A 16,971-nucleotide genomic window follows, 5' to 3' on the forward strand; every position below is an offset into this window, starting at 1 on the left:
AATCTTTTAGCATTTCCTCTAATAGTAAATTCAAATGCTTCCTCACTATAAGTGGTGCCTTGCGCACCTTGTTTCCCACAGGCAGTGCACCCTCCTTCAATTTCTTCTCATGCTCAGATTTACTCAACATGCCCAACTCTTTCTTGAATAATGTTGGATAAGTATTCCTTGTGGATTTCCTGTTCCTATGCACAACAATTCTTCCCCAGAATGGAACTTCATCTGTAACTCTCCTTGCTGAATCCATCCCAAAATGGGTGCTCCTGAGCTTGCCATTTACACTTTAGCTTGTATTTTCCTGCCATTGTTTTCAATGTCACTGAGTACATACCCTAAAATGTCAATCTTACCACCTCCATGCTCTCCTGGATTAATATCGGGGTAAACTTTACACTCCCCAAAGACATCCTTGAAGTCCTCTAATCCCAATGTGGTGTACTTTGAACATGAAGGTGCCATTACTCTCTTCTTGTGTCCATCAAATAAAAACGAACATTAAGGTCTTTCATGATCATCCGGTTCTAGACCTCCATTCACCGTTCAAACGTAATCTGTAGCACCGTCTTCACTGCTAACTACATTGCCTTTGATATAATGTCACTTGCTCTTATGCTCAAATAACACATCCTTGAAAAATGACCTTTGCAACCACAATTCGAACAGTCTTTTTCCAAAGCCAGACAGTCTTTATTATTAGCAAGATGGTCTTCCATTCTGCATCTAAAACAATTGATAATAAAAATGTTATTCAAAAACAAATCTAAAACTTTAAGAACAAAAGGCGAAAAGCCTACATCAGTTTTTGGCATTTCGATTTCATGTCATATAAGCAACAAGTGCTAAAAGGTGAGATTAGTATGCGGCAGAAAAACTGTTCTTCATCAACAGATATTATTCTAGTTTATATATTTGTTTCGATATAAACTTTCCATATGTGTCTACATATGGTTATATGTTTCAGCCTTATTCAAAATGATTTAGATGCCATCCCTGGCATCTTTGTTTGATATTTTTTGGCCATCTTCAGGACAGGAATTAATTTGATTTTCAGACTGTCATCCACAATAACTGTAGCCTCGAATGGAGAGGTCAGATTGGAACTTCATTTTTTTTTAACTCAACAGGAGCTTAAGTTCCTATTGTCTCAGATCTTCTCTTTTCCAATTAACAGTATAGGGTTTCTTATTTCCCAATCTGTCTTCCTCAGTCTTACATGTTCATTCCATTGTTGATTTGGATGAATATTTCTCACTGGTGTTTTATTGAGAAAATAAGTGTTTCCCAAATAGTTTTTTTGAAATTATTTCCTTGCTCGATCACTTCGCTTCTTAGCTGCACAGACTCTCAATGGCGTACAAGTCATCTTTCTTCTCTCCTTCAAGTGCTTTAATGCTTAACCATGATGCTTCAATACTCCTGCCAATTTCTCTTGTAAAGTGAAAATCAGGATTAGCTCCCGTCCAAAGTCTCTCTCTAATTTGCTTATTTAAAGCATTCATCAATATTTGATCCCATAGCACTTGATCAGGAGTTATTTTTTCAAAATCACACTTTGCAGCCAGACCTCTTAATGCTCCCACGTAGTCCCCAATACCTTCTCCTGGCATCTGTTTTCTTGAATAAAAATTAAACCGTTCTAAAACTATATTGGTTTTCTCTGCAAAGTGTTCCTCTAATCTTGACATGCGTTTGGTAAATAGATCTTTATCTTCTTCCTCCTGACCTGGCGGTTTTTCATTAGACTCACTGCTTCCACTCCTATCGCGGTCTTCAATAATGACAATTTCGTCGAAACTCAACTCTTCACCGTCCTGAGCATCCAAATAGGCCACAAACAGTTCTCTCCACAATTCCCATTTCATACTGGGAATTCCTGGAGACGGTTAAAATGGAACATGCGGTTGTACAGACATATTAGACTTTCTTCTAATGTATACTCTGTTCTCCTCTATCTTATTTAAAGTATTATTCCTTTATTCTTTATTTTCAATTGTCATCCTTTTTTCCCTGTAACTATAGTTTTCTTCACACATATACAATCAAAAGATTGAGGGGAAATTATATAATGGCCCTGGGATTCTTCCCCCCTAGCAAGGGCTTGTGCAAACTTCCGGACTAGAGAATCCTGTTGCCTTTATGCCACGCCCCATAGGCGAGAAGAGGAACAATATTCAATCGTAATACCTGTGTTTATTAACGAAAAATACACTGAAACACTAAAAATTAGCATATTCCAGCACATGACTTTATTAAGATACTCAATTTCTTAAAAACGTATTAAACTAATTATGTAAACATTTCATGATAATAAAAACCACTTTATATAAACAATTAATTACCTAAAACTCATAAAACACTACAAAACACTCTCAAAGGGCAAACGTGCTTCCTTTCCACTCGCATATCTCTCATACCAATATAAACTGCACTCGCGTCTCCATACAAAGTTATGCAGACACCAGACGAATACACAAAACAGAGAGCTCCCAAATTCTAAATTGCTCCCTCCATCCATTTTGTGCCCTTGTTAAACAAATCCTTTTCAATAAAAGGTTCTCATTAATTTAATTTAAACTTTATACAATGTTGCCTTCTGATAGAGCAACCGCAATGCCCAACATGTTTCGTTCTTATAACAATGTAAAAGAAATGGCAGAACTTCTTCAGGGGAAATTCGATGACCAGGTTCTCTTGGTCTTCTCAAACTATGGGGGACAGCATAAAAAACAGCTATAAGTAATGCTGTTATTTAGTCATATATAGTCACACCATTAGAGTGCCCAATCTCCTATGGTTAACTTACCGTGGTGGCTTCAATAATTTAAACACTCCACGGTATCGTAGGCTCGTTCCCAAAGTCAAACGGCCCACCAATGCAGTCAAACACCACGCGCACTGGCACCACCATCTTTCTACAACTCTGGAAAAAACAAACAACTCTAAGTGCCTGTTACGCTCACCTGGCTCCCACAGAGGCATCGATCGGAACTGGACAGCTGCGGTCTCCACCAATGTGACACGTAGGGCCGAGATGAAGGACTGGACTGGCCCACCTAGCTTCGTTTGCTTGGCCCGTAGGAATATTCTTCTGCAAATGGAGAAAGGGAATTAACCACCCACGGAGTTGAGTGTAAATCCCCCCCGCTGTTCTCCCCACAGATCACCTTTGATGTCCCCTCTTATAGTCACACCTGATGGTTTCAAAAGATGAGCTCTCCATCCTGCATTGAGCGCAGGGGCGCGTTGATAACCAGTTGCTTCACTGGCTCGAAGGAATTGGTGAGTTCCAGAACAATATTGACTCTGAGATTCCCAGCAAGACGCCGTAAGTATAAAGTTCGTAAGAGTTCAAATGCCTGACTTCCACTCTTGTCCGATTCCTTTCAGGTTGCAGCTTGACCCTAATGAAGAGTTCCTCGTGGCAACCAGTAGTATTCTGGTAAGGTTTGTATTTTCCAACACAGTTCAATAAAATAATGTCAATATGTAACCTGTTGCTTCCTCCCTTATTCAGGCGCTGAGAGAAAGTGTGAAGTCTCGGGGAATAATACCTCCTGCGGTAAAATCAGGTAAGTCTAGTGTGGTGAGGAGGGTTCCCTTTGTTAGTCCCTTTGTTTCACCTTGCTGTCCTTTTGTTTCCCCTTAGGGGCTGGGGTTCGGCGAAGATGCAGTGGAAGCTGCGCCGACCCGTGAAGAGGAATAGTACCCCCGGTGGTAAAATCAGGTAAGTCTATGGGGGAGTAACTAATATTCCTCTGTGTATTCCCTTGGCTCACCTTGCTGTTCTTGTCTTCTCCTTAGGTGCCGAGTGCGGTGGGAACATGCAGGAGGATGCGGTGGAATGTGAAGATGCTGCGAAGGCCGGTGAGTTCAGCGTGGTGCTGCAGCAGGCGAGGCGACGTGCATAAAATAACTTCTTTCTTCCAGCTCGAAGGCGCGATGGATCGGGAATTCAGGTAAAGATCAAAGGTATTGCTCTTGTTCTAACCTTTTCTCCTTCTTTCTCCCTTTTTCAAGAGCTCCAAACTCGAGGCGGGCGTGGCAGAAGGCTGGATGCAGACTTGCAGGCACGGTGAGCGTTACGCTGCTGGATGCAGAATAACGCGAAGCGTGTGCTGCTCTTCGGTCGTGGTTTAAATAGCCTCCAAAGTAGTCCCAGGAAAGTATTCCTCCCCAGCCCCGCCCGAGTAAAAAATATTCCCTAAGTAAAGTGGTCCCTTCCAAGCCTCTTTTGGCTTGGAGCTCTTGCAGCATGGTCTGCATCAGGTAAGTTTGCAGCATGGTCTGCATCAGGTAAGTTTTAATCTATGAGCCTGGCGCCTTTGGCGCCAGGACTGACTCTCCATATGAGCCTGGCGCCATAGGCGCCAGGACTGGACCCAAATAGCCCCTAGCAGGGGTTGTTGGGCTTGCTTAGGATAACTTGATGCCTGCTTCCGGGGTTTCTGGATGTGGTCTGGGTCCCCGGGGGTAGGCATCATGACAGCGCCGCACACCAATCAACTCGCCATACCTACTGCTTTTGATTCACTGATAAATCGTTATGTAATGCCCATTTTGTATTAATAACTTTACTGATAGCCGCGTAAAAGAGACATTTTTAATTTGACACCTCAGTGGAAGGCTAATGTCCATTTGCATACCCTACCTAACATGAAAAATGGATCCCCACCTACATTGGACTATTACAGCCCATCCACCTTTTCCTGTGGCACCTATTTTACTTTAAAAAAAAATCGACATTCTATCACTCTGAATCTTGCCTAAGTTGTAAGTCCAGCCTGGACATAAGGTATATATATATTTTTTTAAAGTTTTCTTCTCCTTCACTTCACTTGTTATCATCTGCCTGCTCTCCTTCCAATCATGCTTGTTACCGACCTAATAATGCTGCAGCTGTTTCGTTTCACAGCACTCACTAGGCTAATATGTCCTTCAGTTTGCCACACCGATGAAGGGGCAGAGTTGGAACGTGTTGGTGTCCAGAGCAATGTGCAAAAAAACAGAGCTTAGTTTCCTCCACCAACATGCCTTGTAATCCTGAAGCTTGTTGCCACTTGTGGGAAGTACATAGGACACCAGGGGAGGTAATTAAGTACTTTTATTCAGTAAATGTGGACTGGAGGGAGAGAGGCTACCGGAGCGAACCGAGCCGTTGCCTCTCTGCCTCAACCGTCAATTTCAGAATGTTCGGTGGCTCGTGCAGGTCTCGAGCAAAGGGAACCTGCGCGATCCAAGGATACAACAGAGTCTGCATAGTTCATTGAGATGCAGTGCACAGTGTAGTAGTGGGGAATACCAAATATGGATTTATAGACAATTAGCAGGAATGCAAAGAGAACAATTTGGCATAGCGAGCCATCCAGCATGGTGATGGTTGGTAGTGGTTGAGGAGGTCTTGGGTAGGTTGAAAAGGGCACATCTCGCAAAGTTGATGATATTTTAGAGGGGAACAAAAGAGTGGAATAGGTAGAGGTGTAGATCAAGAAGTAGGCCCAGACAGCAGTCCAGGTTACTGAGCACAAGAGTAGACATAAGTGTTTTAGTTGAGTAGTGCGTGATGTGCGGGCAGATTTTTCTAATGGTTAGGAGGTTGAGCCAGGCTGCTGTACAATACTACAATAACTATTTTAATGAAACATATTAAATCTATTTCCATGTTCTTCCCTTTGGGGGACAATGCTGAAAGTCAATCAATCCAATAGCACTGTTGTTGGGCTCATAGTCCATCACAATCCCCTCCTCGCTTGGAGATGGTTTTAATTTCTCGAATTATCAATTTAATTGCTGAAATAGTATGACCAAATTCACTGAGGTGAACTGCAACTAGCAAAGTGGAGTGGTAGGTTTTATATGCATGCTAGACTTGTGTTCCATCTATGGAATCACAGCATTCCTTGTTGTCATCCCAACACAGCATACATGGACAGTGTAACCCATATTTCACATTTATAATGTCACAAGTTGCATAATGTTTCAAATTAATTAGCTGACCCGTGTAGAGATGTCTTATATTAAATCCACAAATTACATTTCGACAATGTTGACACAACAAACATGAGAATGTACCAGTTATCTTAGGTATGTTAGCTTTTGTTTAATTAACAGGGTATCAGGTGATAATGTCCCCATACATAATGTCCCCATGCATAATGTCCCCATACATAATGTTCCCATACATAATGTCCCCATGCATAATGTCCCCATGCATAATGTCCCCATACATAATGTCTCCATACATAATGTCCCCATACATAATGTTCCCATGCATAATGTCCCCATACATAATGTTCCCATACATAATGTCCCCATGCATAATGTCCCCATACATAATGTCCCCATACATAATGTTCCCATACATAATGTCCCCATACATAATGTTTCCATACATAATGTCCCCATACATAATGTCCCAATGTCGGCGGGAAAAGCCATTGGCGACATTATATATATGGTGACATTATGTATGGGTACAGATTGCGGGGATGTCCCCTGCTCCCCTTGTAAAAAAGAAAAATTGGGGGGTTGCGGGGTATCCCCCGTATGTTCAATGTAATAATGTCTCAGCAACAACAATCACTCAAACTAAAATTTCTTTAATTGATGCACCTGTGCAAACCTGGCAAAATACCCTTTTGTCTTACCTTCTGCGCATTCCTGAATGGCCAGTGCGTTTTCAGCCCATGGAACTGCTCCAGCGCTTTGAGGAGTTTCAGTCGGTGGCGGTAAATGGAGACCGCTTTCCAGAGCACACAGGCAATGCACAGGGCAATGGCAAGGTGGGCGTACTGGGCGACGTCTGAAGCCCACCGGTGGGGTTTAGCATTCTTCCCACTAACAGGGTCATGCTTTCTCCAACTCGCAGACTCAACGGAATGCACTTTGTTAATTCTCCTTCAAGTACTTCTCTATAATTATTATAATTATAATTAGTTATTTATAGAGTTATTAGTTATTCGAGAGCAACCAAAACCCTTAAAAGGCTAAAGTCCACTACTGTTAGCCACTGTTACTCCAATTTCACTTCATCTACAAACACTTTCTCAATGTTGGCATGGACGGCTGTACGTTTGAGCTTGGGAGGGCTAAAGTCCTACCACTTTGATTCTATTCTATTCTATTCTATTCTATTCTATTCTATTCTATTCTATAGATTTTTTATATCACGCCAGCATGCCGAAGGCCTCAAGGCATTCATAAGACTTAGAACAAAAAACAAACAAAGAGGAAAACGAAGATTGTTCGCCAAGATTCTCGGAAATCGCCCTTATCGAAACAAATATGTCTTCAGAACCTTCCTAAACTGTGCGATTGAGGGAACCAGTCTACGTGAGAGCGGCAGAGTGTTCTATATGAAAGGGGCCCAAAAATGAAAGATGGATCCTCCATACCTTTTTACTAGATAGCATGGCTGGGTCAGAAGGTCTTCCTTATTTGGTGCAAGGCGCGTCTCTTGATTCATGGGCAGAGATAAGATGGTGCATCACCAGTCAGGCATTGATATATCATGCTGGAAGCTTTAAAATGAATATCATGTTTAATGGGGAGCCAGTGCAGCAGGTTTCAGCGTGCCTGGGAGATGTGCGCCCTCCGGTCCAGGCCACAAACTGCACAGGCCACCCCGTTATGAATAACTTGAAGCTTTTTAATATTGGTTTGAGTTGTCCCAACCAAAAGACTATTACAATAGTCTAATTTTGTATTTATCGTGTCTGCTGCAATAAATGCTCTGTTTTTTTCTGTTAGGTTAGGCCGCATCTGCCAGAGTAGATGCGTTATATAAGCGCAAGAGGAGCTCACATATGAAACATGTTTTTTGAAGGTTAATTGTGGGTCTAAGTAATCCCCCAAGGTTTTTACATGTTTCGAAACCTGAATCATGTTACCTTTAATCATAAATGCACTGTATTGGGGATCAGGTTTTTTCAGTTTGGTGTCAGTACCCAGGATCAGGATTTCTGTCTTTATCATTTAGAGCAATTGAGTTCCTGTTGACGAAGCTCTGGTACTGATTGCAGGCCACATTATCGATGACCTTCAACAGATAAGGAAAATTCGTTATAGGTCTGTTATTAGCAGGGTCATTAGGATCAAGGTAATCCTGTGTTAACAAGGGAGATATCCAAACTTCTTTGATACACTCTGGAATGAAACCTTCCTGAAAAGACCGATTAATAAAGGCTGTAACCCAGGGTACAAAGGATGGTAGAAACATTTAGAAAAATGAGGCGGAAAAAACATCTCCCTTAGAGGAAGTGGGTTTCATCTATTTCCAAGACATCATTATCCGAAACTTACAGGAAAGCAAATTAGCAGATGCCATTATTTGTTTCCACACTAAGAATAATAGTCATAGTTTCAAAATCTGATATCTTATTAATGCAATCTGCAATACGTGCTTGATGCTGGTTAATGTTCTGGGCAAAACCATCATGCACTGTTTGACACCAAGAGTTGTTGGTGACAACATAGGATTCATTTACCTGTGCCCTTTAACTCATGTAAAATCGTAAATAGCTCTTTAGAATTTGATTTAGCTCCCATAATCCGTCCATCTAGTTGTATCTCTTTTGCCTTGGCAATGGTTGTTTTATACAATTTTGCTGCAACTTATAAAGGTTAAGAATGGAGTCAGAGGGATTTTTCCTCCAGTGTCATAATTCACCCAAGTATCTTATGAAAAGGATACGGTAACCAAAAAGGGTACAATTGGTAGGGCTCTCCCGGATCCTTGATAAATCACACGGCTTGACAGCAGTGCAGTCAAAATTAGACTTTCCAAATGATACAACTCTCTGACTAGTAAAACAGGCAGAGAGAGGGATCACTGGAAAGGGCATGGGTGCATCATAGGAAGTCAGCCTAGGATAAAATAAAGTATAATGAGAAAGTGTCCCAACTAACTCTCACTAATAGTACAGCAATAGCACTTAGTACCACACTAACCTGTAGACTTAGAACTGGAGTCTTCACCAACAAGTCTCTGAAGAAATCCAGGAATTAAACAACGACAAAAGGAGAGAAGGTTAGTAAGGGAAACTTATACCGAATTGCACGAGGCTCACGCTAGATACCATGTTGGTGCACCACAGGATAGCGTCCAAAGTACTGTGCACAATCACCTTCAAATAAACAGTTGTTGGTAATACTTCCTTTTCCCACGTAGAACAGAAAAAATGATGAATAGAGTCCACCTGTTATCTCATAACAGGTACCAGGGATTAAATCCAAAGCGAAGCACAACTTGAGTGTGGAATTACACATTTAAAGAGTACAAAAAAACGCGTGCAGTTATACACATGACAAAAGTTCACGAAGCCTGGACAGCTGCGCTTGAAAAGTACAATAGACCGCGTGTGGTTTTACACGCGACAGAAGTACACGCAGCCAGGAAAGCCGCGCTAGAAGAGTTCCAGAATCCGCGTGGGATTTTACACACAAATAAAAGTACACGCAGCCAGGACAACCGTGCTTGAAGAGTACAGTAGATCGCATGTGGTTTTACATGTGACAAGCTTACACTGAGCCAGGAAAGCAGCATGCGAAGATATCAGGAACCCCCGTGTGAGGATACACGCGACTGAAGTGCACACAGACAGTTCTGACGGAACTCGCGTGTGAAGGAAAGCCGTCCGTAGGTCTTCTAATGTACGACTGCCGAAGATAGCGTTTAGAAATTTCACGTGAACAGGAAAAAACTTCTGTAACTTCTAGAATGCAGCTCCAGGAGTTCGCGTGTGGAAGAAACACGCAAAGGAAAGCCAAGACGTAACTGAAGAGATGCGAGGACGCAGATCAAGGATTCAGCTACGGAACGCCATGGTGGTTCAATCAGAAGCAGCGAGCAAAGTCTCCACGCTGCTCATTAACGTAATGCAGTAACACACGTGACTACCCTGAATCACGTGAATTCAACGACGTGAATAATGCAAATGTCGTTTTCCAGGAAGGACATCAAACAACCTCCTTTAAGAATAGAAAGGTCTAGCAATTCTATGAGCGTAACCCGTTCTGTGTGAAGACGGTGTACCAGGTCCAGAGGTAAGATGTCCACCATGCATGACATCCAGCTTCGCTCAGCCAAACGTCTCACCTTCCTGGCTGCCACAACCTCAACAGAAAACCATTGGTTAAAATGTGTTCTCTTTTTCAACATTAACCATAGTGTGCCATTTTTTGGAAAGCTCAGTCCTCTGCTGTGACACCCTGTCTGAACTCAGGCAGCAAAGAAGCTGTCGCATTTCTCACCTCGCACAACGGTGTATTGTGTTACTATTAAACTTCAAAAGTAAGTAAATACACCGCTCTCAGGTGAGAAACAGTTGCTAATGTGACTGCACCACCAGCAAACGTGCAGAGGACAAAAGCCTGCCTAAGTGATATCAAAGAAGGCAGGCGGGGTGAATACATCTACACATAGGTGCAGGCTAGGCCACATAAAAGAGAACTCAGTGTTGAGTGCTCATGGCTGAGTGTACACTGCACACGTTTAAAACCATCACAAAAAGAACTCTACCTTTCGACCTACATAGTGGGGTAAATAAGGCTATACAGCACTGGTAGAACAAACTTTGGTTAACTGCTAAAGAACCATGAATGTCTACATTAGTTTGCAAGTCACTGGCAGTGCTGTGTGTATATCAATTCAGATAATAAGGCTGTTTGCGACCGAAAACGATGAGGGAAATTGGAATGCTCGATATTATCTGGGCTGTTTTTTCATAAAGGCACCTGCAGCCTTTATTTCCGCGTCAGTCTCATCTTTCCAGTTTCCTTCAGGCCGCCTGTTCCCTACTTCTGCACAGTGGGCCTCATTACACGGATGGCGGAGAACCATGGTGCTATTAGCGCCATGGTTCATGCCGGTAAAATACCGGCACCGCCTTGGCGGAAAGGGGAATTACCGCCCCATTCCAAGGTTGGCGGGGCGGTAATTCCCCCTTCCACCATTGCCCTTCCCCATTCCCATTTTTGCCCCATAGGGCTCAATGGGAATGGGGAAGGCGCTAATTACGGTACCGCAAATTGCGGTACCGTAATTAGCTCCCTGGGTCCCTTTGCGGGTTGGTTTTTAAATCCCCCAACCCGCAATGGGACCTCGTAGTAAGGCGGTAAGGATTTACCGGTACCGGTATTTTACCGGTACCGGTAAATCCTTACCGCCATCCGTGTAATGAGGCCCAGTGTGTACTTCAGGGAGGGGCTGCGGTCTCTGGGCCTCATTCCAACTTGGGCGGTAAGGGTTAACAGTCACCGGTAATGATGCCGGTGCCGGAAAACACTTAGCGCCCAATTCCGAGGTCCCTTAGCGGGAACCACAAAGGACGTGTGGTCTGACCACACGTTCTCTGCGGTTCCCGTTAAGGGACCTTGGAGCTAATAACGTTTCCGCAATTTGCGGTACCGTTATTAGTGCCTTCCCCATTCCCATGGAGCCCTATGTGGGCTCAAATGGGAATGGAGAATGGTTTTCAGAATGGGGACTTACTGGTTCCTCCAGGGTCGGAATGACCCGGTAAGTCCCCATTCTGCCAGATCGGACCCGGTTTGGGAGGCAGTCATGGTGCAAATAGCACCATGACTACCGCCCAACTCAGAATGACCTCTGCCTTGAGTTGGGGAAGGTGCACACCTCCATCGAAGTGTAGAAAGGGGGGCCACACTCAGTCACAAAAAGTTTTGCTGTCCATGTTTTTCCTCTTAAAAATCTAGTCAACCTGCACAAACCGAATAAAGAGCATATGGGCAAACCTTTTATTCCGTTTGGTCTTGGATAAATTCTGCCCGTGAAGCAAGTGCGTTATTTTCACAGTCCTCCTCCATCTATCCTCAATCATTCGTATAGATCCTCACAATTTTTATTTCATCCAAACCTGCCACATTCAAGACAACACTGTGGGCTTACCCCTCTACATAGCCCCCTCTGGTCAAGTGTCTGTGTTCATTTACTTCGAAAATGCGTACACCATTTAGTCACTCTATAGTTGTAAACTGTTAGCGTGGATGATGTTAGGGTTTATTATTTATTTATTTATTCAATTGTTTTGTGTGTCTTGTCCTGTTTGTGTTTCAGTGTTGTGTTAAAATTCTGCGTATTATGAAGAGCGCGTAGGTAAATATATTTTTGATGAAGATTGCATTATGTAATATTTATTGTTTTACAGAATTGAGTATTTGGGACAGATTAGATGCATCAGTGTGTTGGTTGGTCAGTCCAGGGGTGTTTAGTTTAGTTTATTCATTTGTATTTGTGTTGCGCACCAGACCCGAGGGTATGAGAGCGCATGAGCAGCAAGGTGATTCAAAGCTTGGTTACAGGATGCTTATACTTTACATTACATAGTTACAGTGTGACGATGAAGGAACATGTGTACAGTTTGGCAGGAGAGAATGCAGTAGATGTATTTAAAGAATTACAAATATATACAAGTTTAGTATTACAAATGTACAGATTCTCTTAAAGCATGCAACGCGGAGAGCAGCCGTGTGGTGTTAGAGGTGTTAGTGGTTCGTGTTCTTTAACCAATGGATGTAGTTGCGTCTAAAAAGTGAGTAAGGTTGGGGAGTTCTGAGCGATGGTGGTAGGGAGTTCCAGAGTTGAGGTGCTTTCACCTGGAAGCTGTTGCCACCCATTTTAGTGCGTTTAAACCTGGGGACGGTGAGCAGATTAGCATTGGAGGTTCTGGTGGGTCTGATGGGGCTGTGTTTGCATATTCTGTCTGCCAGGTAGCGTGGGGCAGCATTATTCAGGCATTTGTGGGTGAGCGATGCTACTTTAAGCAGGATTTTGTCTGTTGTGCTGAGCCAGTTATGGGATTTCCTGATATTGGAAATGTGTTCTCCTGGGAATATTGAGTGCTGCCCTAAGGGCGTTGTTTTGTAGCGTCTGAATTTTGTTGGTGATTTGTTTGGTGGCTCCTATGTAGAGGGCGTTACAATAGTCCAGTTTGGATAATACCAATGCTCTGGCTAGTGTAGTGCAGCTGTGGGTGGAGAGGAAGGGTTTGGCTGCTCTTATGAGCTTACATGTGTAGGCCGTAGAGGATGCCATCGAGCTAACCTGTTTGTGGAAGGTTAGGGAGGAGTCGAGGTATATTCCTAGGGTTTTTACTTCTTTCGAAACCTTGATTAGGTTCCCATCTATGATGAAGTTGGCATAAATGTGGTCGAGTTTGGTTAGGTTGGACGTAGAACCAAGGATGATGAGTTCAGTTTTGTCATCATTCAGGCATAGACTGTGTGAAGCCATCCATGCCTGGATGATGAGATACACCCTGTTCACCAAGGCCAAATCCTGGTTGTAATCTCCCGTCAACGGGATGAGGATCTGTGTATCATCGGCGTAGTTAGTGTAGGTGATACCCAGGCCATCTAGATCATCAAACAGGGGCTTTGTGAACACGTTGTACAGAGTGGGGGAGACGCACGAGCCCTGTGGGACTCCACATGTAATGGGGATGGGTTCGGCGGCGGCAGAGGAGGAGAAGACTCGCATGGATCTGTTGTTGAGGAATGACTCAATCCAACTGATGGCTTCTTGTGAAAAGTAGGCAGCTGAGTCTAAATGATTACATAGGATTTTATGGTCAACTAGGTCAAACGCCGCAGAGAGGTCTAGCAGGAGTAGTAATGCAGTTTTCCCGTTATCTCTAAGGACGTCTATTTGGGCTTTCAGATCTATCAGGGCTGTTTCAGTTCCATGTTGGGGTCTGAAGCCGGATTGTCTTATTCCTAGAAGGTGGTTTGTTTCAAGATACTTTTGAATTTGTTGGTATGCTGTCTTGTCTAGTATCTTGAGCAGGAATGGGACGGTGGTAATCGGTCTGTAGTTGGTTGGGATGGACGGGTCAAGGGAGGGTTTTTTGAGGAGAGGGAGGACCCAGGACTCTTTAAGGTTACTGGGGACTGTTCCTGAGGAGAAAGAGGCATTGATGAGTCTGGTGATGAATGGCGAGAGGTCTCGTGCCGCGTCTTTAATGATTTGTGGGGGGCAGAGGTCACCTTTGCAGTTGGAGGGTTTAAGGCCAAGAATTATTTTTTCTACTTCGAGGGAAGAGACTTTGGAAAAGCTGAAGCGAGCAGTGTTAGGTGTGTGGTGTGAGGGTGGAGGGCTCGAGTGGGCGTTGATGGGGTTGGTAAGATTGGTGAGGGAGTCTTTCTTATTTTTAATTTTTGTTTGAAGGCCAGTGACTTTGTTGTTTAGTGCATTTTGGACACTGGTGCACCATTGTTTGTTTTTAACGCAAGTATCTGGGATTGTTACCGGGGTTTCCAATTCTTTCAGGATAGTAAATAATTCTCTGGAGCTGGAGTTGGATTGGGAGATTCTCTGGTTATAGGATTCTTGTTTGGCCGCTATGATTTCTTTTTTATAGTTGGCCGTTATTTTGTTAAGCAATAGTTTGTTGTGGTCAGTCGGAGATTGTCTCCAGACTTGTTCCAGTTTACTCTTTTCCAATCTAAGGGTTTTAAGATGGCTGGAGAACCATTGGTTGAGGTGCTTTTTTGGTTTGGATTTTCTAAGTTTCAATGGTGCAATGGCGTCTAAGGCTATGCGCATGGTGTTGTTATAGCCTTCTACGAGGTCATAGGGATTAGAGTCTTGGAGTTGGCTTAGTGTAGGAAGAATGAGTGGGATCAGTTTTTCTACTGTAATCTTTTTTTTGCTTCTCGTGTGGATGGCTGGGGCTAGTGCCATGTTGGTTGTAGGGCTTGAGGCCTCAAGTGAGAAGGAGAGGAGGTGGTGGTCGGTCCAAGATTGGGGAGTGTTGTTAGTGATCGATACGGCACAGTTATAGTCTGCTATCCAATCAAGGGTTCTCCCTTTGTTATGGGTGGGGCTGGTTACTTTTTGTGTGAAGCCTAGTTCAGACAGGGTGTTACTGATGAGAGTGGCTTGATTGTCTTTGGGGTCTTTGTAGCCTAAATTGAAGTCTCCTAAGAGAAGGCATTGTGAGGAGTTTTTTAGGTTGTCGGTAAGGATGGCATTGAGGTCTTCCTCGAAAGATCCCGGGGGTCCGGGCGGTCTGTATAGTAAGTGAATGGATATTGTTTGGGAGTTAGCGATGGGTAGTTTGGCTGTAAGTGATTCACATGATGGGAGGTGTGTGGCGGAGTTGAGTCTGATGTTAAGGTGGGTCTTGGCAATGATGGCCAAACCACCGCCTTTAGCTTCAGTTCTGTCCGCTCGGATGATGGTGTAGTCAGTGGGGATGGCTAGCGAAAGGGCTGGGCCTGCGGCTGCATGAAGCCAGGACTCTGTTATGGCTAGGAAGTCTAGATCTTCAGCTAAAATGAGATCAGCGATGTCCGTGGCATGGGCAATCATGGAGCGTGCGTTGATGAGGGCACCTTTTATAGGTAGGGTTTTGGCTTTGGCAGGGGTGGGGGTGGGGGTGGTAGCTGTGCTGAGCGCTCTATTGTTGGTTGTAGTGGAGTTGACGGGTTTAGGTTCGGGTTTTTTTAGCGTAAGGTTAGCGCAGGAGCTAATGGATGTTCGGTGTGTGAGTATGGATTGTGTGGAGTCCCTGGCTCTAGGCTCGTGTATTTTGGGAAGTCTGGATCGTAATCTGGTCAGACTGTCCGAAAGGCATGGGGGAGTGAGTAGGGTAAGCATGATTGTGGTGCTGGGCTCTGTGAGGGTGGGTGATGCGGTGCCTAGGCTGGTCAAGTTAAGGGGTGAGCTGGGCAGGCATGCGGAATTGGTGATGTGGAGAATGGTTCTCAGTAGTATAGAGTAAAGGCCCGGGAGGAACATTGTGTGAGGGGGGTAAGGTGCAGTGTGTGTCCTGTCTAGGGTCGAAATCTAGCAGTGGACAGTGCGTCCTGCTTGGAGTAGCCGAATACTACCTAATCCATGTAGTGCAAGGTTGCAGATTGGCATCTGACTCAGGTACAGGTAAGCAAAGTGGTCATAGTAAGCGTTTGTCAATTAGCACAGCATTAGGTTTAGAATTGCGCCAGTGTACCAATTAACATCTTGGATCAGAGTAGCATGTATTCAGAATAGCGCCTGGAATGGGAATAGCACCTAGGTTCAGAGTAACACTTAGTTCAAGATAACACCTAGAATCAGAATAACCCCTAACTTCAGAATAGCACTTAGAGCAGATTAAGCACAACATTGAGTTTAGTGGCTATAAAAGTATATTGAGCGGGGACACATTGGGCTGCAGGTCAACAGATCTAGAGGCAATTGGTGAGCAGATCAGCAGAACAGAGCAGATGGTCACAATGCGGTTAAAAATGGCAACTAGAATTGCATAGGGTAGCCGAGCAGCAGTGAGGCACAGTGCAGTTATATGTTACAGGGATGCCTAGCGACACAATAGTCTAAATGCGACTGAGCACCTATGTACTGGAAATGGCAGCAACTTTGGGCACAGATACAGCATGCAATAAGGCCTGAGTGCACGAGAGTGGCAATGAGTAGCTTGTGGTAACAAAGCCTTTTCCAGAGCCTAGGCAGTTCAATTTAAAAGCGAAGTGGCGTTTACCGTTGAGGTTGGTCTGGAATCCGGCAGGGGGTCCGGGCGAACTGCGAGGAAGGCTGAGGACAGGTGAAGACAGGTATTGGCCTTATTATCCTGGGCCTTGCTGGGAGTGGGCCGGCTTCGCCTACCGGCTGGCGATAGGCTGCTTAAGGTGGCTCAATGGCCAATCGGATGCGAGGACAGTCGGATGTGCTCAGTTAGGCACTGGGGTTCCTATATTTAACCCTGAATTGCATTATTGTATGTATTCAGTGTTGGAATTGATTGTATTGCAAAACATATAAATAACGTTTTTTTTTTTTAAGAAAAAATCCTTACACCAAGTAACCAACACTATTGACTTTGTCAATGTTTGCTCTCCATGAGGAAACTTCTGTGGATGTCCCAGAATCCAAGTCATTTAAATGAAGACCTGATTTTTATATGAATGCAAAAGCCCCCTAGATGCATTCTCCTCTTACATGCACACAGGCCTCCT

The 16,971-nt window shown here is 44.0% G+C and overlaps 1 protein-coding gene across 1 annotated transcript in view; it reads left to right on the forward strand.

The window, feature by feature from the left end:
• Window positions 1-16,971, forward strand: part of LOC138528565 (erythroblast NAD(P)(+)--arginine ADP-ribosyltransferase-like) — a 175,549-nt gene that overhangs the window by 150,758 nt on the left and 7,820 nt on the right. The gene's annotated exons all lie outside the window — the stretch shown is intronic.

Source organism: Ambystoma mexicanum, chromosome 7q (genome assembly GCF_040938575.1).
Source record: "Ambystoma mexicanum isolate Mex_15411 chromosome 7q, UKY_AmexF1_1, whole genome shotgun sequence".
Lineage (NCBI taxonomy): Eukaryota > Metazoa > Chordata > Amphibia > Caudata > Ambystomatidae > Ambystoma > Ambystoma mexicanum.